The 25,630-nt window shown below is 44.4% G+C and overlaps 1 long non-coding RNA gene across 1 annotated transcript in view; it reads right to left on the reverse strand.

Annotated features, from left to right (window-relative positions):
• Window positions 1-876: 876 nt before the first annotated feature.
• The window catches only part of BC006965 (cDNA sequence BC006965), a 47,430-nt gene continuing 22,676 nt past the window's right edge, over window positions 877-25,630 (reverse strand). Inside the window, exons 3-6 of the long non-coding RNA NR_024085.1 lie at window positions 9,868-9,922; window positions 9,034-9,354; window positions 6,151-6,277; window positions 877-1,906 (exon numbers count right to left, since the gene is read on the reverse strand). This is a non-coding gene — a long non-coding RNA (cDNA sequence BC006965). The remainder of the gene's footprint in view (window positions 1,907-6,150; window positions 6,278-9,033; window positions 9,355-9,867; window positions 9,923-25,630) is intronic.

Here is a 25,630-nt window from a genome sequence, read left to right on the forward strand (position 1 = left end):
TTTTGTTTTCTTTCCTTTGATTTAGTCCTAGTATATAATCCAACTTAGTCTTGAATTTTAAGTTCTTCTTCCTCTGCCTCCTGAGTAGCTAGCATTATAAGTATTACCCACTAAGCCCAGCCTATTGTACAAATATTAATTGATAATTAATAATGAATATATACATTAAAACAATTAAGTCTATTAGCATAATCTATTCAGCCTTGAAGAATCACTAAGAATGTAATTTTATTTTTAATGATTTATTTTATTTTTAACTACATATGTGGGTGTATATGTACACATACACACAAGCACGAACACACACACATGTGCACATGCACAAGTGTACATTCAAATGGAAGTGTCAAAAGAGGCCAAAAGAGGGTGTCAGATCTCCTGAATCTGGAGGTACCTGTGAGATGTCCCATGTGGGTGCTAGGCACAAATCTTGGGTCCTCTGTAAGAGCAAGTCATGTTCTTAACAGCTGAACAGCAATGTCTTAGGCATTAAATAATTATCTCAAGTCTAAGTTCAAAGGAGTAATCATATGGGAGATGGGTGAAGAGAGGAGAGGAGATTCCCTCTACATATAGAGGGAGCACTTGCAAAGTCCTAGAACTTTGCTCCTCACTTCTTAGGGACAGCTACATTGTGCTCTTGGCATCTGAGAGGTACTACTCTAGACTCTAATGTTAAACTAGATACTTTTGCTGGTATTCACACTCTTTGACTTCTGATGAATGTTTCTGAAACTCAAAGGGATTGCTGGTGGGCCACCCTCCATGTGAGAACTCTCAATCTTCATATATGTGAATATATGCTGTCCAGTGAAACAAGACAAGCTCCTATAGAAACATGATAGGAATCAAGAACGACTCAGCCAGGCCTGAATTCTAGTAATGTTTTTATTCACTGATAGAAAGTCATTTCTTTCTGGTAACATACCTTAGTTCACCAACCAAATGGTGCTCTTTTGTGTCCCCTCTGAAAAAAAGTCGGGACTATGCTTTCCTGTTTGGAGAGCAAGTAGTCTTGGGTTCTATAAGAGAGTACACTGAGCAAGCCAGGAGAAGCAAGCCAGTAAGTAACACCCCTTCATGGCCTCTGCATCAGTTCCTGCTTCTTGGCCTGCTTGAGTTCCAGTCCTGACTTCCTTTGGTGATGAATAGCCCTGTGGAAGTGTAAGCTGAATAAACCCTTTCCTCCCCATCTTGCTTCTTGGTCATGATGTTTGTGCAGGAATAGAAACCCTGTCTAAGACAGCTTCCTTCTCCAAGGAGAACATAGAGAGGAGAGATGCATTTGGTCAGAGACGGAAGAGCAAGTGACACATCCCCCACTTCTCAGTATACCTCGACACTCCTCCACAGTCCCTATCCGCTGTCAACTAGAAGATACCACTGATGGTGACTTAGAAAGAAGGGGGAAGTGGCTTTGTATTTGTTTAATTATTTTTAGCCAATAGGACTCACAAGGCTCCTGGGCTGTGGGCAGTCACCTGCCACCATCCCGTCTACATTTACTAGACACCCTTTGGAAGCCACTACTAAGAACACACTTCCCAGCAATGACAGCGACAGGCCCAAACCTTCGACTCTCTCCCTTCCCAATATACTACCAACAGCAGCTATCTCTGGAGCACTACAGGGATTCTTCCTGCCCCACCCACAATGCATACACACATCACTACACTACAGGAGCAGCCATGACTGACAGCTTCCTTTTGTCTCCCACACCTGACACTTTTGCTTTTGCCATTTTTCTTTTCTTTTTTTTCTTTTCTTTTCTTTTCTTTATTTTTTTTTCAATTTTAGAAAAACACTATTCAGAAGTTCAGCAAGAGCTTGGAAAGTGGTCAGCTTTGGAAGGTACATATCTTCTCAAACTCGGGAGTCGTCCTCCAAGTGCCACTACTTCATAAACCTGTTCCAGAAAGAGAGACCAAACATGATTAAAACATTTTTGCAGTAGCCTTCACACCAATTCTACTTAAAATTCCCACTGTCTATCCTAACATTTAATGCAAAGTTTTTCCCACATGACAGAGGGTCAGGATAACAACTGACAATGAGCCAGATGTGACAGACTGAGATCTCTCTCACCCAGCCTCCCGAAAGTACCTGAAGCATCTGCACACACATAATCACTTTCCCCTAGTGAGAAAATGGCACACTCTTGTTTATTTCCTCAGAGGCCTGGGTTTTCCAGAACAACATTACATCAAGAAAAGGCCACGTTCAAGGAAGCAAACCAGAGAACTACAAGGCGGGGCTGTCCCGCTTTCAAATGCAGACAGAATTAATTTGTTTTCATTAACTCCTTATCAAGTTCCCTGACTTTGATTCCCCACCACAAAATATATTTTTAGAAGGGGGTGGGGGTGTAGAGGGCTGGTAGATTTTTTTCAGGAAATAGCAAGTTAAGTTTTTTCCCTACTGTGAAGAAATAGTTTGGCAAGCCAGGATGAAATGCTTCTAATGTCAGTTTATGAGAGAGAGAGAGAGAGAGAGAGAGAGAGAGAGAGAGAGAGGAGGAGGAGGAGGAAGAGGAGGAAGAAGAGGAGGAGGAGGAAGAGGAGGAGGAGGAGGAGAAGGAGGAGGAGGAGAGAAGAGGAGAAAGAGAGAAGTAGAGAGAGAGTATAAAGAGAGAAGTATGGAGGATTGGAAGGAGAGGGAGAGAGGGAGGGAGAGAAGGAAGACTGAGGAAGGAAGGGAAGAATGAAGGGTGAGGGGAGGAGGAGGGAGGGACAAAGAGAGGGAGGGAGGAGGAATGGGGGGGAGAGACAGAAAGAACATCCAACAATCTGGGTGATGAGCTATCAAGAAGACTTCCACTGAAATCCTCCCCTGTCTGTCAGTGGAGCAGGGCTAGGGACCCAGTTTATCCTGCAATGAGAATGTCAACCTTGGTAGAGCCTAGGTGGGAAGCAAAAGGGAGCAGTGGGGGGTGGGGGGGTATTGAGGTCTGAAGGAGGGGGAAGAAGTTCATTCCCTTCATCTATCCAAATCTAAGGAGTGAGTCCTGGCCTCTCTCCTCCTTCGAAGAAGAATTAGTTGAATCTCTTTTCTCATTGCTTTGAAGAAATACCCAGAATTCTGGAGGACTGACTTGACCGCCTTCGTGGTCATTGATGTGAGAAGGCTGTGGCAGACACCATTTCCAGAGTTTAGTTCCTGGACTGTAGGAGGGGAGAAAGCAAGCCGACTACAAGCAAGCACTCATCCTCTCTGTGTCTTGACTTTGGATAGGACAAATCCCTTCAAGTACCTGCTGCCTTGATTTCCTCATGATGCTGGGCTGTCTGGTGGTTTAAATGAAAGATGTCCCTCATCGACTCAGGTACTGGGATATCTGGTCCCCTGCTGGTGTCACTACTCAGGGAGGTTATGAATCCTTTAAGGGGTGGAGCCTTGCTAGAGTATGTGTGTGTGTCTCTGGGGGCAGGCTTTGGAAATGTACAGCCTGCCCCAACATGCAATTCACCCACTCTTCTTCATTTGTGGTTTGAAGACGTGAACTCCGAACTTCCTGCTCCAGCATCTTGTTGCCATGCCTCCCCGACCACAATGGACTGTCCCTTCCTCTGGAACCATAAACCAATATAAACTCTTCCCTCCAGAAGTCCCTTTGGACTATGGCATCTTTATCACATGAGCAAAGAGAAATTGATACAGACCCTGGCCTTATGAGCTGAAACACCCTCTTTCTCTCCTAAGTTGCTTTTCCCAGGTATTTTATCACAGGAATGGAAATAAGATGCTCACCAAATAACTAAACCCTCTTCCCAAAAGTTCCCTCCTTCTCTTTATGTCAAGTCATTTCGGGGTATAGTAAGCTCAGATCTTGTCACTCTATTGGGAAAGATAAACCTCCATTCCTTGCTACTCTTGGCAAGGCAGGCTGTACTGAGCAAATTTGCTTACCTTACATTAACCTGTTGTCCTTTTCCTACCATGCATCCTTTGAAATCTTAGATAATGTCTACATTTCATTGCTATCACAAGTCCCCTTCCCAGGTCACTGTGCCACATGGAGAAAGCATAAAGACTAGATTACCAGCCCCAGGCCACGGTGTCCATGGTCTGATACATTCCTCAGCTCTCCTGTGGAGAGCTTGGTGTGGTATGGAAATGGCAATGCCTAGTTTCCCAACTCGGGGTTAGTGTTATATAAGCCCATCAACTTAAGACTCTTGGGAAGCAGGGATGTGCACTAAACACATAGGCGGTTGATGTAGTGGTTCTGATTGTCCTTTCAATTGTCAAGCTGCATGCATCACCTCAGTATCTATTTGATAAATCCTAGCTAATTCACCAGCCCTTATTGCAGGAGTCCTTTATGTTTAAGCATGCGGTCACTGGGCAGAGCATCAGCAAGCTAATCTAACAACCTACTAAGAAAAGAATAGAACGAATGCCAGGAGAGAATCTTTGCTTCAGAACCACTTAAGCGAGCCATGTCTGGATGCTTGCGTGGCCAGCTTTTTTCCCATTCTGGGAACACATGGCTTCCATTAGCTTACTGATACTGACACATCCGAGCCTTCCAAACTGCTCTGGGCCTCTGATGAGTGAAAGGTTTGCAAGCCTAACAAGGAAAAGAGAACTGTGCAGGCAAAGAAATGCTGCCAGGGCTGGGGCGTGGAGGTGTTGAGTTTAGGTAGGAGATGAAGTCGGGCTCTGCTTTCAATGACTGCCCTGTCCACACCTGTACATAAACCAGCCACACCTGGTGAGGTTTCTGCCACTTTGCTGCCCTGATGCAGACACCGTTGCTAGTCGAGAGCCTCCACTACTCAGCAGGCGAGTCCAGTCAAACAGAGAATGCTGAAGGTGAACACACAGCCTCTAATCCAAAGCAAACCCTGGATTAAAATCACAAATGTCCCTTTTATTCTGTGTGCTAAGGGCATTCCCGTTTGGTTGGACTTTTGGAAAAGCAGGCCAGAATGCTAATTAATTTGCAGTTCAAGTATGTACGATGGTAATTCAGTCCTACGATAACCATTGTCATCTGCTTCTCATCTTCAAAGTCACGGGGTCCACCTTTAACACAGCTCAAAGACTCAAGAAATCTCATCAGAAAGAAGAAATGGGAGAGACATACCTAACCTGAGAAATTAGGGACAATACTTTGTGTCCCCAAGGAAATAGGGCTTTGTTCTCTTGATGAAAGGGGAGAACCTACAGACTCTGGCCATTTTATCTCCTGAGGCATTTGTAGTTTGAGACAACAAGGCAAGAATGAGCAGGCAATGATAGTAAAAGAGTGCCCAGGAGACATTTGCTTCCAGTCACTTTTTTTTTTTTTTTTTGTGGACCAAGTCATTATGGCCCCATGAGCTCCTTAGCCCTACATAGGAAAGGCACTGTTCTTTGCCTGCTTTACCTGTGAAGAAATCAGACAGAAAGCATGGACTCGCCTCCATTAGAATCCTGACTGCTGCCAAAATCCTACTTAAACCCCAAGCAAATCTCTCCACCCTGTGTCTTCATGCTCTCATCCAGCAAATGGGGGAAAAAAGAAGAACACTTGCTACTGTTGGGGCTCATGAGGTAACAAGATGCCTAGTGGTGTTAAGCGCTGACTGATCCCCTGAGAGACAGAGATTTTTACAGAGTGTTTGCCACTGTGATTATGAGGAAGGGGGGAAATGTTGATGATTTGGAACTGAAAATATCTGTAGGACAAATAAGGCACTGAGTACAGAGGCTCCCAGCATGAGGAAACTGTAACAAGCCCTGGTGTGTGTCACTCCATGCCCATCCCATCTGCACTCCACATCCCTCCCCTGATCTCTCTAGAAAGGTATTAAGGCTTTGGCTTCAGTAGATCTGCTCATAGACAGTCACAAGGACACTGGGAAATCATTCCTCAGGACCCCTCAAAGTCACCAGGAAGGATTGTCCCAGGTTGACAACTGGCCATGGAAGGTTCTATTTCCTGCTTGCTTTACAAAGACACATCCATGTGTGGAGGGGAGAGAGAGAGAGAGAGAGAGAGAGAGGGAGAGAGAGAGAGAGAGAGAGAGTAGAGGCTTGGACCTGTGCCCACAGCACCGCACTTTACTAAGTTGAGATTTCTCATGTGCCAGGCGTGGTCTTATATGGCTTGAATGTATTCACTCATTTGCTTCTTTAAAGAGATAGAAAAAGTGACCAACTTACTTTACTGGATTGTTCAGGACTCAGGGGTAACTGATACTCTTGGGCTTTCAGACGCTAGAACCAAGAGAGTCATGGGCATCCGGAGACAGACAACTGGTCACCCTCCACAAAGGTGGTCTGGATAGGTCTTATTGAATAGATGAAAGAATTTTAGTTATTCTGAGGAGGAAAGGTCTCACAGCTGATCCAGCTGGATGGTGGTGTTAAATGTGGGCTTTTTGTAGACAATAGCACTACCTGGAGGTTTTTTTCTATAGGGGAAAAATGACAGTATATCAGCTAATGAGCTCTCTGACCCTTCCTTTGCTGTCTGGACTGTTTTGATTGTTGGTGTTAACTCCCATTCTAGTGTTTTAGGGAGTCTCCCCTTGTTTAATAGTTGCTATTCCTCCGTAAGATTCAGGGTATAGTCTGATATGTTCACCCCTCCACTTCCATTTTTCTAGTCTCCCTTTAGGAGGGACGGATGCTGTCTGCACTATCAAGTCTAAAATAATCAAGACTTGCTTTCTTCGAAAGTTTTGTTCTAGGTTGAATATCTCTAATCTGAAAATGCAAATTCTTAAGATGCCCTAAACACTGGTGTTTAGGGTGCACTGTAATTCACAACTTTAAAAAGAAAAAAAAGGTAAAGAAAAAAATTAACTGAAAAACTTCAAAATGTGAAGCACTTCTATCCCGGAGCATAAGCCGTATAAGATACTCAACCTGAATGCTGTTTTTCTTGTAATAAATGTTAGAGCTAGCAAGTGGCTTCCTATGAATTGGAATGCCAAAGCCACCAGGACTCTCCAGGGGCATTTTCTTACCTCCTATATACTTCCCAAGGTATTTTAAGGCTACACACATCACCTGTTATCCCAGCTTATGAAATAGACCCAGAGGATGAATCATGTATGTTTTGCTGTGTGAACCAGAGGAGTCACCAACTCATTATGCCTTGGAAGGAAAGAAAGACTCATACATGGAAAAAGCACTTCCCAGTGTCCCCAATAACTGTCCTTGAAGGAATTTATTTAACCAAGAGCCCAAGTACCTTCCCAAAGGAGCCACTGAGTGTGGCTGCAAGAACATTGTGGACTTATACAATGCTTAGGGACACTCTGAAATCCCCAGGGAAACATGATCCACTTGATGTGACAGAGAAAGAGAGGCTGCTGGAGCTTAGTCAACAGCCGTTCATTTTCATCTACACTGGGACATGCCTGCAAAATAAACACCAACAAGTGGATAAATCCCTAAGTATGAGAAGATAAAAGGCTTTAATGAGTTCATGGAGGATAAAATCACATAAGTTGTGGATAAAAGCCACACTGTGTTGAGGATTCCAGCCTTTATTTCAGAATCCTAGGTATGGATGAGCGTCTAAAGGGGCTTTGGCTATAATCAAAGGGGAGGGCTCTTGGAGAGAGTCAGACTCTTGGTATCACTGGCTTCTCAGGCTGTGATTTTCCACTTTGGCTCTGATCACTGTCTAAGCTTGATTCTGCTGGCTCACTGGATCTCCCATTTCTTTCTTTCCTTTTTCTTGGTGTGTGTGTGTGTGTGTGTGTGTGTGTGTGTGTATGTGTGTGTGTGTGTGTATGTGTGTGTGTGTTTTCTGTTTATTTCTATCTAGCTGAGTATGGTTTGTGCTTCCTAGCTTTCCTCTCAGAAGACAATAGACTCCCTGCCCACTCTGAACTTGCCACATTCTAATTTCAAAGCACACTGTGGCTTCCGTTTTCTGCGATTAAGTAGAGGGTGGAAGGGACGTTGATAAAAATCAGAGCTGAGCTTCAGATTTTCAGTGACGTGAACGGGAGGAACAGATCCCCCACAAATGATGTCCATAGACAAGCTAGTTTTGCAGAATTGCGGAGAACACAACAAGCGCAGTTGAAACCAATCCAGAAGCAGAAATTTAAATTGAGCTCATTTTCTGTTTGTCTATCTTTTGAGGCTCGGGGAGACTGGCTGTAGTTCAGAGGAAGGACAGTAAACAACCATTTGGATTGAGAAGTTGAACGTCCTTTTATAAAGATTTGTTTTCAGTGTGTGTGTGTGTGTGTGTGTGTGTGTGTGTGTGTGTGTGTGTGTAGTGAGGGTGGGGGTGGTGTATACACATGAGATAAGGGGCCTGAGGATGCCAGAGAAAAGTACTAGACAGCCTAGAGCTGAAGTCAGAGGCAGGTGTAACCCAACTGCTATGGGTGCTGGGGTGAAACTCTTCAAACAGTACCTGCTCTTATCTTCTGAGCCCCAGATCACCCTCTTTTCTATAGTGCATCTATTGTTTCCTGTTTTTAGAACTTCCCTACAAATTTAAACATGTATCTGTTCATTATGTCCATCATGACAAAAGGATTTCCCAAATCAGATGAATGAATCAATGAATGAATGAATAAATGAATGATTCTTATGGTTACAAACATTTACCCCCCTAAAGTCTTGACAAAATTCTGGTTCTCAGTAATTTGTTATAAACATTTAGACTCTCTCCTGTCTCAAACCCTCACCACCCAGAAAGCCATAGCCTAATTAATCAGCCCTGACACACACACACACACACACACACACACACACACACACACACACACACACACACATACACACACACACACACACACCTTGTAGAAACAGAAATGCATTGGTAAAAAGTCATAACAAGAAGGAACACCTTACTTTGTCTCATAAAACAAAAGTGCTGAAATTCAGTATTTGTGGGAAATAAAGTACTTTAGAAAAAAAACCAAAAGTATGAGATTAAAATTCATTTGTTTCTACCTCTATCACTTCATCTGTTACATAACTTTGGTCTTTTTTTTTTTTTTCAGAAAATCAGAATTTACTTATAAGTAAAAGTTGGGGGTCGGAAATTGGATTCTGATCTAGCCACTTTACCTGGTGGAGGAGATCTGAATGACAGAGATGCATCAGAAGCCATCTGGCGCCCATCCCTGGTCCTCTTGCTTCTTTTGAAGACTGGCTAATGATGGAGAGATGGAGGCAGCATTCTTTGCTGATGGATTAATTAGTGGATGCTGACGCAGTTCTTCGAACAAGAAGGCAACATGTAAATCTAAGTATGATCTTTCACCTTCCTGCTAATTATCAGTTAATTAGTGTTTTCTGCTTGTATTTTACAGTCTGAACAGAGGAGAGCCATGGGAGGGTGGGACTTGCAGTACTGCCACAAGTTGGAACAGATCTTTGTACGTATACCTGGTGGAAAAATGAGTTGAGAGATGGGAAAATGATTAAATTATATCATATAAAAAATTTAATAATTTTTAAAACCAATGTAAGCATTACAAGAGAGTACGTTAAAAAATAAATATGATCAAAACAAACTGACTTTGAATGGATCCTGCCCCCCCCCCACGTTTCTGGCACTTAAAGTCACAGATAAGGAGCCAAAAATAGAGTTGGGGTGTTCCTACATCGTTTACATATTAATTAGCAGATTTTCAAAAACAGCATGAATTGAACTAATCTGAAGCTTTGTGGCAAAACCAAAAATTTATAGGGATGAGAAAAAGCATCTGGGTAGGAGGGAAGAGCCTCCCACATGGCATTCCTCTCAGCATCAAGCCCAAGTCAAAAAAGATGTGTTAAAGCTAACTGTTACTCAGGACACATGAGTAAGACGCTCTCACTTCACGTAGATTTCTAAAGGGTTCTCCATTACAGTTTCCTGACTAGGTTAGCCAACCCTCAGTATTCCATCCCTCTTACCTTCTGTTTCCAGCCTTATCCAGCACTGAGTTCGCACTCATCAAACAAGAACATCCTAAACAAATTACAGTAAATATCCATAAACATGGATGAGGAAAGACAGACACCTCCCCCACAGCTATACGCAAATTATTCTACGAGCCTTAAAATTAGCTGTACGGAGCCAGAGATATGGCTCAGTAGGGGAAGTGCTTGCTGTGCAAGCATGGAGACCTGAGATCATATCCCTACACCCACATAGAAAACCTAGGTGTGTCGGAGCACACCTGCACCAGTACCACTGCCAAGGCAGAGGCAACAGGATCCTCAGAACCTACTGGTCAACCAGAGTTCTCGGCTCCCTGAGAGAGCCCGTCTTGAAAGGTAAGGTGACCGAGCAGCTAAAGAAGACTCCAGATCAAAATGAGGCCTCCACAATAACTTCCGCACACATCTAACACGTACACATGCGTTGCATCTGCTCTCCCTACACACACAATAAATAAAAGGGAAAAAATACATAAATATGTTTACATGACGTTAAAGAGTTTCAACGGCAAGTTAAGAGACAACAAATATCAGACGCTGGTTGTGAGTTTTTGAAGGGGAAGAATGTTTGTTTCTGCTTTTGTTGTTGTTGTTGTTGTTGTTGTTCCTTTTTCTTTTTCAAAGAGAAAGAAAGAGTATGAAGCTGGGCAGGAGAGGAGGACCTGGGAGATTTGGGGAGAAGGGAGAGAGAATGTGACCAAAATGAACCCTATGAACTTCTCAAATGATAAATGAAAGTGTTAAGTAAAATAGAAGAGTTGATGCCGAAGGAGCCGCCCAGCTTCTCAGTTGAAAGCACAGCTCTGATCCTGGGTTGTCAGTCAATACAAGCATCAAGACAAGAAACACGTCTGGCCAGTATTCCACCACAGCCTGGCACTAAAGCAGTTGGTGTCTCTGATCAGTATCTCCACCAGACACACACACACACACACACACACACACACACACACACCACACACACACACACACACACACACACATACACACACACACACATACACACACACCACACACACACACAAACACATACACACATATACACACACACACGCACACACACACACACATACATACACACACACACACACACACACACACCACACACACACACACACACACACACACACACACACACACACCACACACACATACACACACAAACACACACACACACACACACACACACACATGAAAGCCACAGAAGAGATGCTTGACTGTACAGTCAGCACTTTGCAGGCCCACTAGTGAAAGGTGCCATCCAGTGAGAGCATTTGCTCGCAGAAATTACGGGCATGGTGAGATGCAACCAAATTCTCTTTTCACCATGTGAGAAGCTAAACCAACCATATTTGAAAATAAGTCTTTTTCATAAAGGTCCCGACTCTAGACCCCTGGCCTCTCTACCCTGTGTTCTTCCTATCAGAACCTCTGAAACCAGTTTGCTTTGGGGGAGTGGGCAGACTTTAGTATGGCGGACAAGGAACCAAATGTCCACGGTGAGTTAGCATTTTTCCACTTTCTTCGTATATTCAATTGAGACCTTCATAAAACTACAAATGAAAGAACACATTATGGCCACTTTCTTTAAAGACAGAGAGAGAGAAAGAGAGAGAGAGAGAGAGAGAGAGAGAGAGAGAGAGAGAGAGAGAGAGAGAGAGAGAGAGGAGAGAGAGAGAGAGAGAGAGAAAGGAGAGAGAGAGGAGAGAGAGAGAGTAAGGGAAGGAGGTGGGGGTCTTGCCTGTGTGGTTCTTCTATGCCAAAGGTTTTTGAGTGCTCTCTGCCAACCTCAGCACACCTTCGGGATGGAAAAGTTTCAGCCCTCAGTGGCTTCCTTGACTCTGGGAGAGACATTGCCAACCCAGTAAGGACCGGGAAGCACTGACTATGTTCGTGCCTGTAGGGACTGAGGTAAGTGGCTTCTTGGCACCTTCATCTCCCCAAGCCCACCTTCGTTTCTTCCCTCCCTGCCACAGGGGTTTGTTCACTCCTGCTTACACTCAGAAGACTGTGGCATCTGTTTCTTAATGTTTTAAAGAAATTTAGAAGCACACACACACATGCATGTGTGCGTGCGTGCGTGCGTGCGTGCGTGCGTGCGTGCGTGCGTGTGTGTGTGTGTGTGTGTGTGTGTGTGTGTTTGTGTGTCACAAGATTTCTTAGACACTAATTACTTCTTAGAGAACCACATTTGGATGATGTAACTGTAAATGATTCAGACTCCTATGTATTAAATTTCCTTTGACATGAACAACAAGACTGTAAAAAAGTACTCTATGCTTAAAAAAGAAAATGTGTATGTATGGATGTGTATCAAACAGTGAGTAAAATTTCCAACTGGTGACCAGCTTAGCTGGGGGATGTCACGCATCTGGTCATTGTGATTGGGTCTCAGAAGTACCCAAAGCCATGCTGGAGCTATGGAAGTGTGTGGTGGTGTCAAGTCGCATTCACTGTGGCTGCTTTTTCTCTTTCAGATGAAATTACATGAACAACCACAGAAGATACTGGCATTTGAAGGGGCCCTTGGAAATCAGAGTAAGGCTCAATTCATCCCCTGATTAGAAGTACAATGAGGAAAACCATGATGTCTGATGATAAATGACACACAAGGTCAACACTTGAGCCAGGAGAGTAGTTCTGTTCCATCTTGCATGCTAATTCTGAATAAAATGCCCATAGGTACGAAGCACTGACCATGATGGCAGCAGAAAGGGTCACTCCAACCTCCTGTTTTCTTTATTTTATTTTATTAGATATTTTCTTTATTTACATTTCAAATGCTATCCCAAAAGTTCCCTATACCCTCTCCCCACCCTACTCCCCTACCCACCCACTCCCACTTCTTGGCCCTGGCATTCACCTGTACTGGGGCATATAAACTTTGCAAGACCAAGGGGCCCCTCTTTCTAACGATGACCTACTAGGCCATCTTCTGCTACATGTGGAGCTAGATACACAAGCTCTGGGGTACTGGTTAGTTCATATTGTTGTTCCACCTATAGGGTTGCAGACCCTTTCAGCTCCTTGGGTACTTTCTCTAGCTCCTCCATTGGGGGCCTTGTGTTACATCCTATAGATGACTGTGAGCATCCACTTCTGTATTTACCTGGCACTGGCATAGCCTCACATGAGACAGCTATATCAGGGTCCCTTCAGCAAAATCTTGCTGGCATATGCAATCCGGGCACCTTCCCCGCCAGAGGAGAGGTGTCTGCCTGGTAGGGCTATAACTGCTGGAGCAGGTGAGGGAGCCATCTTGTGTCAACCTCCTGTTTTCTAATTTTAAGCTACATTTTGGTCTTGATCGTGTGAACGGAGTGAGGCCAGTAAGAAACTATGCCAGTCATAGGTTCATCTCTATAATAAGACACCTAATAAAAAGTAATTTTAAGAAAGAAGAGATTTGTTTTGGCTGAAACTCGCAAAAGTTTGGGTTCGTTTTCAATTGACTCTCTTTGGTGTTGCTGCTTCTGGTGAAGGTGACTATAGTGGTGTGTGTGGGTAGTGGTGTGTGGTAGTGGTGGTGGTGGTGGTGGTGCTGGTGGTGGTGGTTTGGAGGCACATTCTACTATGGCCAAGGCTGGCCTTGAACTCCTGGTTCCCCTCCATTCATCTTGCAAGTACTGAGATCACAGGTATGCAATACCCCACCTAGTTTATAGTTGATGCCATTACTTGGGAACCTGTGACAAAGTCAATCGTCACTGTGGAAAGTAGGTGGTAGAGCCAAGCTGCTTACCTTGTGGAAATCAGGAAAAGGACCAGGAACCATAGAGCTTCTTCAAGGGCATGCCCCAATAACCTAGCTTGCTCTACTAGATACCCCTCCTGAATGTCACATGGCCTCCCTATCTCAACACAGCCTGGCAACTAAGCCTTCAGCCTGTGGGGCTTTGGGAGCCATTCAAGTTCCAAACCATAGCAACAACACAATGGAAAGACTGAGCAGGTAGATAAAAGCCCATGGTTTTCCAGTCCTGTCAGATCACCTGGCCACTGGGACAGGGTCACGGACATTACGACAGTGAACATACAGAATATATTGAATGTGTCACATGTCCAAGGCCTCAAAAGCCAGTTCTTGATCTGCTATAATGCATGACCCTGTGACCCATAAGATTATCACTACACAAGCTGGGGTATTAGTCTCTTTTCTGTTGCTGTGATGAAGTACTCAGACAGGAAGTACTTATGGCAGTGGTTCTTAACCTTCCTAACGCTGGGACCCCTTAATACAGTTCCTCATGTTGGGGTGACCCCCCCAACCATAAAATTATTTTGTTGCTACTTCATAACTGTGATTTGCTGCCGTTATGAATCATAATATAAATATCTGTGTTTTCCAATGGTCTTAGGTGACCCCTGTGAAAGGAAGATTGTGTCTTGCCTACAATTTCTCTAAGACACGCCCTCTGAAAAGCTTGGCAGGACCTACAGAAGGAAGTCAGACAAACAAGGCACCTTGTAAGAATAGTGTTCCCTCTGATTCTACTTGAAGCATGTCATGAATACATGGCCAAATGACTCAATGAGATAGTCAATGGGTCAATATATATGAGAGGTTGTTTAGCAGAAAATTTGCAAAAAATGAATGAAAAATTAAAGACTGAAACAGGAATTTTGCAAATTTCCTCCACCTCCGACAGTCTCCTGGCCCCAGGTTCTGCCTCCTCCACATAAAACCCACTAGGATTTGGTAAACAAGAAGAGAGGCAAGTCAGCATCGAGATAGCACAGGGAATACAAAGTAAAGGTGATGTTGCTATGATTCGCTTTGGGTTTGACTCTTCTGGGGGCTCTCAGTTCTTCAGACCATCTTTGGAGGAATAGCTTAGTGGGAACTGGTAGACCGGAACAACTCAGAGATACAGGAAGATGCTGAGATGTCTAAGTTGGTCCCCTCCAAGAGCCCTGAAATTTGAAGAAAATGTTGTCAACCTAGGCAGGAAACAGGGTAGGTGTCATAAATGCTCAGTTCCAATACAGTTTTCTCAGTCATGTCTAAGGTGAACATCAAGAACACGAAGAGATAGAGAGGCCAGCAAGATGGCTCAGTAGGTTTCTAAGTAGATTTCTGCTTAAATCTGGCAGCCTGAGTTGGATCTGCAGAGTCCATGTAAAGATGGACAGAGAGAACGGACTCTACAGAGTTATCTTCTGACTTCCAGATACCACCCTGCATGCACATCCATGCATGCACACATACACACAAACACACATGCACACACAAACACACGCATACACATACATGCACATACCACCCACACATACGCTGTGATAAAAGATACATATTTGTGATGCGAGCGGATGCCTTTCCCCCCTCAACAATTACGAGGGGACACTTTTCCCTCACCAGGCTCCTCTTCCTGTACCTGGAAATGGAGGATAAAGGTGTTTGCCTTTCCTAAGTCTGCAACAAGTACAAGTGAGAACAAAAGCATACAGCCGCTATGCCTACTACCAGTGGCCTCTATTCTGTACAAATCTGAGACCTATCCTTTATGCCCAACAAAGTAGGATGCTCTTTGCATGCTCCCCTACACACACACACACACACACACACACACACACACACACACACCTCTACACCCAGTGGTAGCAAAAACCCAACTCTCCGTAGCCATGTTCTGGGACAGCAAATTGCAAGCAAAGCAAAAGCAGATACATAAAACAATTCTGGTCCTTCCTGATAACTCATTCCTCTCTGTACTAACTATAGGAGGTAGAGTCTATCTTTCTAAAGACCTTAACATCATTAGGAATATTAAGATAATCTATTAAAATATAATAAGGCTTATCTTTTTATATATAAATAGTACATATATTTAAAAGCATGTGCATGCATATGTGCCTGTATGAATGTATGCATATATATCTGCATGAATGTACATCTCATTTGTGTGGGTACCCATGGAGACCAAAAGACAGCATCAGATTCTCTGTAGTTACAGAGGGTTGTGAGTGTCCAGGGGTGCTGGGAACTGAACTCAGATCCTCTGAAAGAATAACTAGTGTTCTTAGCCACTGAGCCATCTCTCCCTCTCCTAAAGAGTATGTATACTAACACTTTATCAAGCAGGAACTCTTTGCAGCTCGGGAGATAGTCAGATCAAAGATATAGTTAATATCTATAATAAATCACACAATGAACAGCAGCCACGGAGTATGAAGGGCTCTCTGGCTTTTGTATTCTGGATTTCCTCAGATGGGCCAAGGAGAGGAGGCGGGGAATCTTAGGGGTGTTTGACTGACATCTGTGGGGACTTAAGCCCCTTCCCGACCAGCCTGGAACCTGCCTGTTATTCCTGTGTCCTTTGATATGGGACCTGCACCTCAGTCAGCTATGTTAAAGAAAAACAGTCCAGGCAAAATTGGAGCTAAGGGTCATGGGGGAAGCTGGCGGCGGCGGGGTTCTTTCTTCTTGGGGTTTTGATACATCCTTCTTTCGACTAATTTTTGCAAACAGCAGCTGGAGGACGGAGGGAAGCAGGCAGGAGGGAGAGCTGGAGATTTCCGGAAATCCCCTTTCCTCCCTTTCTTTTGCAGGGCTGCCCCTGGAGTTATCCAGTCACCAGGGAGACTTCCATCTGCCCCCACTGATGGGATTGGTTACCCTCCAGGAGCCCTCCTGGGCATCAGCCCACCGTTCACTTCCTCCTCTTCCTGTTTCAACCTCTGCACCTCCAGCCTCCTGTGGCTTCACAGCTAAGTGCCCAGACTCAGCAAGAGAGAAACTGTATTGGCTACTCGCTAATGATGAGCAGCTAGCCCTCCTTCTGTAGACCCCCAGCTCCCCAAATACACAAACACAGCGGCTGCCTAGCACAGATCATTTCTGAATCTAAAAGCACGGAGTGGCTTCAAAGCAGCCAGAGCGTATGCTTCTTTCTGCTAATAGACAGCATCCAGGTGTGTCCACAGGAAGGACTTCTTAACATATATCTCAAAACTGTTTGGGATTGATCTATTTTCCACTGTAGTCTCTACTGTCCTTCTCTGGGATCAAACTGTTGCATAAACCCAAACCTGTCACTTTGGCCATCATTATATGCAAAGGAAGACACCCTTCCCCCCACCAATCTACTGAGACCACTACCCACTCTTATTTGGGTGTGCACATGGGCAGGAGTGTGCACCTGTATAGTGTACTGTGTGTACGCTTCTTCATGCAGATCCTAGAGGTTAGCATGGAATGTCTATCTCGAGCTCCTACTTTTAGAAATCATTTTGTTTTGATATGATTGCAGACATGCAGCAACTGAGAAACGCAGCAAGGGAGGATTCTCTCTTTTCTATGATTAAATTTAGCTCCGGCAATTTCATACATGACACAGCATCTCTCAGTGCAGCAGGAGTCCATGAGTCTGCTCACCTGGGTGGCCAGTTCTGCTTACACCTTGTAGCTGGTCTTTGCTACCTTGGGGGTTCTTTTTGCCACCCTTTATCCCCCTAATTTCATGCCATACCACTAGATAGGTGAGAAAGGAGAGAGAGAGAGAGAGAGAGAGAGAGAGAGAGAGAGAGAGAGAGAGAGAGATTGAGACTACCTGAATCTAATTTCTTTACTTTGTTTCTTCTTTGATACCAGGACTATTAACAACCCCTCCCTGCCCCTCAATGATCATCAACCACCAACCAACCTCCTCTCAGGGCCTTAGCATTTATATATCCTCTGAAGAGGTCCCCAAAATTCCAAAGGTCACACAATCGCAGAGACTATCTACAGCTGGCAAAACCACGACCCTCCTAAAGCAGTTAGAAGCAGCCCCATATCCCTACATCTGGGACTGAAATGAAAGTACATTATTATTCTCTCTCTCTCTCTCTCCCTCTTCCTCTCTCTCTCTCTCTCTCTCTCTCTCTCTATCTATCTCTCTCTCTCTCTCTCTGTGTGTGTGTGTGTGTGTGTGTGTGTGTGTGTGTGTGTGTGTGTGTGTTTAAAGAATCCAAAATTTCAGTATTCTCAATACATACCTCATCAGGTGAACTGCACTGCTACACACCTGTATGAATGAATGAATGAATGAATGAATGAATGAATGAATGATGCTGGGTATCAAACTCAGGGCATCACACTTGCATAGCAAGCCCTTTACCAACCGAGCCATCTCTCCAGCCCCAACTCACTCCTGTTTGTAACTGCACAGCGGTTTGTTTTATCAGGCAGCTAACCAGTCTCTGCAAGATGAAATCCCCAGCTGGTGCCTCTCCATTCTCAGGAGGCATGAACACTGCTCCTCTGCACCCCAAGGCTGGGCAGCACCCCAAGAAAAGCAGTATACTTTTAAAAGATTTGTTTGTTTGTTTGTCTTTCAGATTCTAGTTGTGGGCCCACATTGATCCTCGCTGGGGGTCATGCATGTGTGTCCTTACGATGTTCCTAGGATAAGACCTCCTCAGTGTCAGTCAACTCCATGTTATTTGAACGTCATAGATCACACCCCTAATCACAGCCAATTTGCGTCATAAGAGGCCCCAGGCAAGAAAATATAGATGGCCCCAACATAGCCATGGCTTCTATCTGAGACAAACAAGTAAATGGGTATGTCCTGCAGAGAGCAGAATACCATCGGGGCAGACATAATTGCAGGCACTAAATTAGCTCAGTCTCTCAGCCAGGGGCTAATCTAAGCCAGATCTTGCATAATGCCTGGCCATGGGTGCATCATAGCTTCAATTAAAAAGAGCAATTAAATATGTGCCCTGACTCCTGAAGCTCTCTTTTTAACATAGCAAGCTCTTAGAGGGTATAGCAATCACACGCAGAGTGAGCAGGTGAGGACAACTTGAGTTGATCACCTTTGAGAAGCTACAAGGGTTTTTCAGTACCATCATAGGACCGAATCTGGGACGTGCTCCAGGTCCATCGATACCAATGGCATCCATGTCTTCTCTGCTGTGACACACGAGTGACACCTGAGGTTCCCTCCACACAAGCCCATTGTGTCTTATTTTACATTGAAACCCGTTTGAGTTGTTTTTGTCTATGTGCGATTTTGTGTGCACTTGTGTGGGGACATATGTATGCAGAGACTGGGGGACAGCCTTGGCTGTTGTTCCTTATGCACCATCCACTGTTTTACAAACAGTGTTGCTCAGTACCCAGAGGCTTCCCACAGAGGTTAGATAGGCAGACTTGCAAGCCCCAGGGCTTAGCCTGTGTTTACCGACCTGTGCTGGGGTTATAAAGCTTATACCTTCATATCTGGCTTTAAAAAAAAAATAAGGTGTGAATCAAACTCAAGAGGTTAAAAAGAAAGAAAAAAAAAGGACTTTCTCCCTGATAGTGAAGTTCCCTTTTGGATTTTCCCCTAAGTACAGAAAGGAAGAATTAATTCTGTGTTCAAACATTATGTGGATGTTTAGGTCAATAAATCAAATATACAAATATACCAAAACTGATACTAATGCATTGGCCTATTAAATCAATCTTTGATCAAGTCCCATTCTGTGGTAGTTTGAATACGCATGGCCCAGGGAGTGCCACTATTAGTAGGTGTGGCCTTGTTGGGATAGATGTGGCCTTTATGGAAGAAGTGTGTCACTGTGGGGGTGGGCAATGAGACCCTCCTCCTAACCACATGGGAGACAGTCTTCTCCTAGTAGCCTTCAGATGAAGATAGAGAACTCTCAGCTCCTCCTACACCATGCCTGTCTAAATGATGCCGTGTTCCCGCCTTGATGATAATGGATTGAACCTCTGAGCCTGTAAGCCAGTACCAGTTAAATGTTGTCCTTATAAGGACATGCCTTGGTCATGGTGTCTGTTCACAGCGGTAAAACCCTTACTAAGACACATTCCCTTCCTACTCCCAACTAAAAAACATTATTAACCCGATCTGCCTGAGATCCTGGGAAAATCTAGTGATGCAGATGGAGTCCAGAACAAGACCCTGGTACTTCTTCACCAATGAAGCCTTTAGTAGGGTAGCCTGGTAGGCCTGGCAAGCAAGATAGAGCGCTGAAGAAATGACGGGGCATGTTCTCCTAGAATTTGCAAAGCAATTTGTCTTTGAATTTGCCATTTGAGTTTTATTAAACCAAAGAGGGTATTCCCAGACTATTATGGTTAGCTTTAATTATCAACTTAACCATGAATCACTGAGACGCTCAGTGAGGGACTGTCTAAAGCAGGCTACCCTGTGGGCATGTCTGTGGGGGACTGCCTTATCTTCACTCATGTGGGAAGAGTCAGTCTGGTAGTGAGTGACACTGTTCCTGCTAGGAGGTTCTGGACTGTATAGAAGTAGAGAACCTAGCTGGGTCCAGGCACATACAAGCACTCTTTCTCTTTACTGGATGTGACCAGTGGCTTCAAGTTCTTGCTTTGAATTCTCTGCCATTTGACCCATAAGTTGCCTTTTGTCTGGGTATTGTTTTATCATAGCTACTGAAGAAGAAACTAGAATATAGGCCGGCTGTGTAGGAACAGGACTGGGGGAAGGGGTGGTGAGAGGCGACAAAGTCACATGATGAATCCCAGGTAATCAGACTCCCCCAGAGATCAGCATCAAGGTGTAGATCTGAGTTGATTGTGTAGCACATAGACTTATACACACTGTTCAAGCCAATCCTATCTTGCCACACTGTCACTGTGCCCTGTGGAAGCCCTGCTTGATGGGGTAACTCGGGAGGGGAGGAAGGGGAATATCGTCATCTATGAGGACTTCCGTGAAGATGGGAGAAGCTGCCACTGCCCTGGCCTTGGCTCCTCTTGCTATCTTTCCCATGTTCCAGGAGCCATCTTAGATCTAATGCTGTGTACAGCAGATCTGGACTCTTCAGGGGATCACAGGAGCCTGTGGCACCTTGCTCTCCACCCCACTTTTTCCTTAATAAGGTTGAACTTCATATCCCTGTACCACTGGGCTGTAGGTAAAACTGTACTGTAGTACTGCCAAGGATAAATGCCTATGGATGAACAGGAAACTACTGTTTTGTTTTGTTTTGTTTTGTTTTGTTATCTGAAGACTACTATTTTTTTTCATAACCCTCTGCAGTTATATTGCAATAAATCTTCAAAAAAATAGCATTGAATATTGGAGTTTCTTAGAATCTCATCTGTTTAACTTTAAAATGAGTAGGCTATCTATAGGACCAGAGGCAACTTTGTAATCAAACTCATTGTAATTGCTATGAAAATACTTTTTCTGCTTATATAAATAGTTAATGAAGATGTTGGATATGTAAATAAGATTCAGAGCAAGTGTTTTTAGAGACCAAAATCACAAGAGGACCAAAAGCAGCCTATATACGGGGTGTGCTGGCACAGTCCTTCCTAACACTAGGGAATTCTTCCCCGTCTCCTGTTTAGAGATAACATTATTATTCTTAACTCAGCCCCCCAAAATCGATGCAGTGAACAATGCCCTGCTCTTGTTATGAGGCAATCTACACAGGCTGACAATTTCTTAGAAACACAGACAGGAAGAAAATGTAATTGGAGCTCAAGGTCTACGGATAAAGAAGTTTAGCCATTGGGTTTTATCTGTGATACAAAGAGTTTAAAAATTCCAGGTCCTGCTTCATTTGAGTGGACCATGAGTGCGGATCTTGAAATCTTGTCAAAGCATAACTTCTTTTCTGATAATTTTCAACTTAGGAATAATTAGCAGGATGGGAGGATTGTGGGCTGAACTAAGAGAGTTAGCAAGAATTTCCTCACTTTTTGTCTATGTGGAGGAAATCAGAGAACATCTTGCAGGAGTCAGTTCTCCCACTGTGTGGGTCCCAGGGAATCAAACTGAGGTCATGGGGCTTGATGGCTAGCATCTTCCCCCACTGAGCCAGCTCGCCATCTGCAGCAACACAATTCTCCTTGTAAGGGATGAGCCACGTGGAGCCTCTCCAGTAGAATCCCTTCCTCCACAATGTCCTTTGGACTTGGGATTTTGCTCTTCCCCTTCTCATCTCACTAGAGGCATCCCTCTTCCCCAGATGGTAAGGTGGTCCATCGGACATTGACACATCCTGCCTCCTTCTCTTCATTCTCCTCTAGGACAACATAATAACAGCCCATAGTTAGCATCAGCTGTTATCCCTAGCTAGTTTTCTTCCTGTAAGAGTGGCTAGATCCATGCAAGTTATGGTCAGGCAAAACAGCACCTTATAGAGTCCCACCTTTAGACACTGTAACACAACACTGTCATCTACAAAGCTCAGGCTTGTCATGCAATCGGGTTAAGAAAAAAAAAAGAAAACAAAAAATACATGGTTTTTTTCATAATGCTTTAAGCAGGTCTGTTATTTTGTGTCGGGCCACTTTCCCAGCTGTCCTAGCGGACATGTAGCCCACTGGCCACAGGTTGAGCATGCTGGGTCGTGAGACTGGCTAAGTTCAGTCTGCATGCACACCCTGTTATGGTGAAGAAGGTATGGGGCTTCAGTACCATCACACTCAGTATCCAGGTTACCAGCAAAGGACCTGCGTGATTTGTTTGTGTGAATGGTTCCATCAGACCTTGAAGCATCCTGCCTCCTATTTCTTCTGTTTCTAGCTTAATGCTTACATTTAGCATCTTTATCTTAAAAGGAGGAGGAGGAGGAGGAGGAGGAGGAAGGAGGAGGAGAAGGAGAAGGAGAAGGAGAAGGAGAAGGAGAAGGAGAAGGAGAAGGAGAAGGAGAAGGAGAAGGAGAAGGAGAAGGAGAAGGAGAAGGAGAAGGAGAAGGAGAAGGAGGAGAAGGTGGTTGGGTAACGCACCGGTTTTTTTCCTTCTTTGGCTACTGGAAGAAAGGTACAGAAAGAGAAAAAGAATACTCAGAGAGGACCCTTCTCCTACCTCTTCTCTCCATCCACAGGCAAAAATCTAATAAAGATGATTAAATTACATGTCTTTTCCTCCCATTGAAATCCACCACATACTATTCAAATATTAGAACTCAGGAAATAAGGCAGGACACGGTCCCTCATGAAACCTTAGAAGGCTGTGGAGGGGTCTGAGCTAAAGGACTGCCTGGCTGGGCGGCTCTAATTAAGAAATCACCCTGCTGAGAAGAACTCAATCTAAATAAAATGTAAAAAGGAATCAGTGAAAACTGTTAGGTCTCCGCCCCACCTCCACACATCCTTTGAGCCCAGAGCCCCCTCTCCCAGTGAGCTCCAGAGACATCCATGCTGTTCTTCTGTGTGCCCTCTGCATAACCCAGCGTAAAGGCTCAGTCTGCCAGGAAGGAGTTGGATCCTAACATGGATATTGTCCTGCTAGGCCAGGTGCTCCTAGGGCTAGAGGCGGGGTGAGTCCCTGTCATTTGCATTTGGATCGGAGTTCAGGATGTGATTTTGATCAGAGATTGACTCATAGCCTGATTCATAGTCCTCTCATTTTAACATAGTGAAGTGCCATCCCACCAGCACTCTGTGGGCTGACAGAGTGCATGCCCACCACCACCACCACCACCACCACCCCATCAGCTGCTTTTATTTTTAATAATATTTCTTGGAGCTCCCTCATCAAAGAAACTTTTTCTTTGCATCCGCTGCTATTTTGATGGGGCAGTAGGTTGGATGCAAAGATTCGACCTGTTGTACTTGGCTCAGGTGGACACCTTCAGATGCTGTACCTAGTCATCCCCAGGTCTCAGATCCATCCCAGCCCTGGGTCATCCCTCTGAGGATCTAGGACATTTGATAAAGCTACATTTCCACCTATGAGCCAAAGAGATACCTTCCCTGTTTTCACCACACTGACACCGCCACTGGCATCGCAAGCGTCTTATTCTCTACTACACCTTTGTGTCTCTGCATGATCACCATGACTGCCAGCACTGATGACCCCCTAACCTGTTGAAACCTGTTGAGGAGAGGCTGGAGGGAGAGCCCCATTGGTAGAGTGCTTGTTAGACAAGCATGGAGACCTAAGCTGGATCCCAAAAAGCCAGGGGCAGTGGGGCACACTTGGAATCTCAAAGCTGGCAATGTGGGGACAGACAGCTCTAACTAGCCAGCAAGTCTTGCCTACATGATGAGTTCCAGGTCAATGAAAGACCCTCCCTCAACAGAAAAGATGGACAGCTCCTGGCCTTTGAAACACAGCATTTTTTCTTCTCTCCTCCTACTTAAAAAAAAAAAAAAAAAAAAAAAACTTCAAATTATCTTCAAGGTGACCCCACAAAACCTCTTTGCACTCCCAATGCAAGTGTCTGATGCTCTAGTATGCTCTAGTGATGTTAATTTTCCTCTAGACCAGAGGCAGATGAGCCTGAAATATTTACTGTTTGGCCCTACTCAGGCTTTGTGAGACACATAGTCTCTATGGCAACAGTTCAATATAGCAGAGGTAGCCACAAACAATGACTTGATCTATTTGAGCTGCTTAGAAAGAATGCCAGAGACTGGATGGTATAGAAACACCACTAAGCACTTTCTTACAGCTCTGGTGACTGGGTGGTCCAGTACAAGGACTCATCGGATGATATTTCTGATAACCTGCTTTCTCCCATGCGTTAACGTCTCTCAACGTCCTCACACTGCAGAAGGGAAAAGCCAACTTTCAAGGGTTTCTTATGAGTAGACTAATGCTATTCATGAGGGTCACACCCTTATCATCTTATAAGCTCTGGAAGTACCCTCCCCATCCCCCAGACAACAGCACACTGGGAACTAGGTATCCACCGACAAATGGTCACTGTTCATACAATAGTGGATAGGCCAGAAGCAGATGAATATGGCTGTGTTCCTATAGCACTTGACAGGAACTTAAATGTAAATTTCTTTTTATTTCATGCATCACGAAACATTAGTGTTCTCTTGCCCATTGTCCCAGTGTTAATAACATTTGAAAGCAAGCTCTTTATCCCTTAGGTTAGACAAGAAGAGATGGGTAAGGGAGGACTTGAGCACCCTGCCTAAAGTCTGTACATAATGGTACCAATCCTCATCTCCAAGGAGGTAAGGGGAGTTATCTCTTATACTTGGTGCAGTTTTAGACCCCAAGGATTTCCTAAGGCAAAAGGAACATGAGACTGGGGACACTGTGAGGTTCCTATCTGTCATCCCAGTTGGGGACACTATACCTGAAGTGGTTAGCTACGAAGACTCCAAATCTGAGATTTCCCACAAGTCTCAGGGTTGAGTATGAAACTCTTCTAGAACCATCCATTTCCAGGATAGTCAGAAAATAGTTCCTTTTAAAGAGGAGATCACTTTTCTCTTCAGTTCTAGGGATTGACTCGGTGACCTGGTGCATGCTGGGTAAGCATTCTATCCTTGCCTGATATTCCCTACTCTGCTTTTCTTTTTCAAAAATTTGAGACAGTTTTGGTAAGTTGACAAGGCTGGCCTTGAACTACTTATCCTTCTGCCTCAACTCATAAGTCGCTGAGACTACAAGCCTATGCCAGCGGGCCAGCAAAGAGATTTATTGACTATTCCCTGAGCTTAGGGAGTCACAGTTCCTTTGGTCTTCTTCAGTGCTCCCTTAAGCACCTGGTGGAAAGCAGCTTTTGATTTGGCTCTCAGGATATCCCGGTATCAAGTCTTCTGGGAGAAGGCACTTGCAGTGTGAGCTGCAGAGGGAAACGTTTCTAAATGAAGCAACACATACAGAGAAGACAAAGCTGCTACTTTCAAAAATCAGTTGGCATAACCACAATTTTTCAACATTTATTTGTATAGCTATTAGTGTATGTATGTGTATGAGTGTGCACGCACACACACACCCCATACACATGCACATGCCATAGCACATGAGTACACTACAGTGCCTACGTGGAGGTCAGAGGACAACTTGTAAGA

Source organism: Mus musculus, chromosome 11, assembly GCF_000001635.26.
Source record: "Mus musculus strain C57BL/6J chromosome 11, GRCm38.p6 C57BL/6J".
In the NCBI taxonomy this organism is placed as follows: domain Eukaryota; kingdom Metazoa; phylum Chordata; class Mammalia; order Rodentia; family Muridae; genus Mus; species Mus musculus.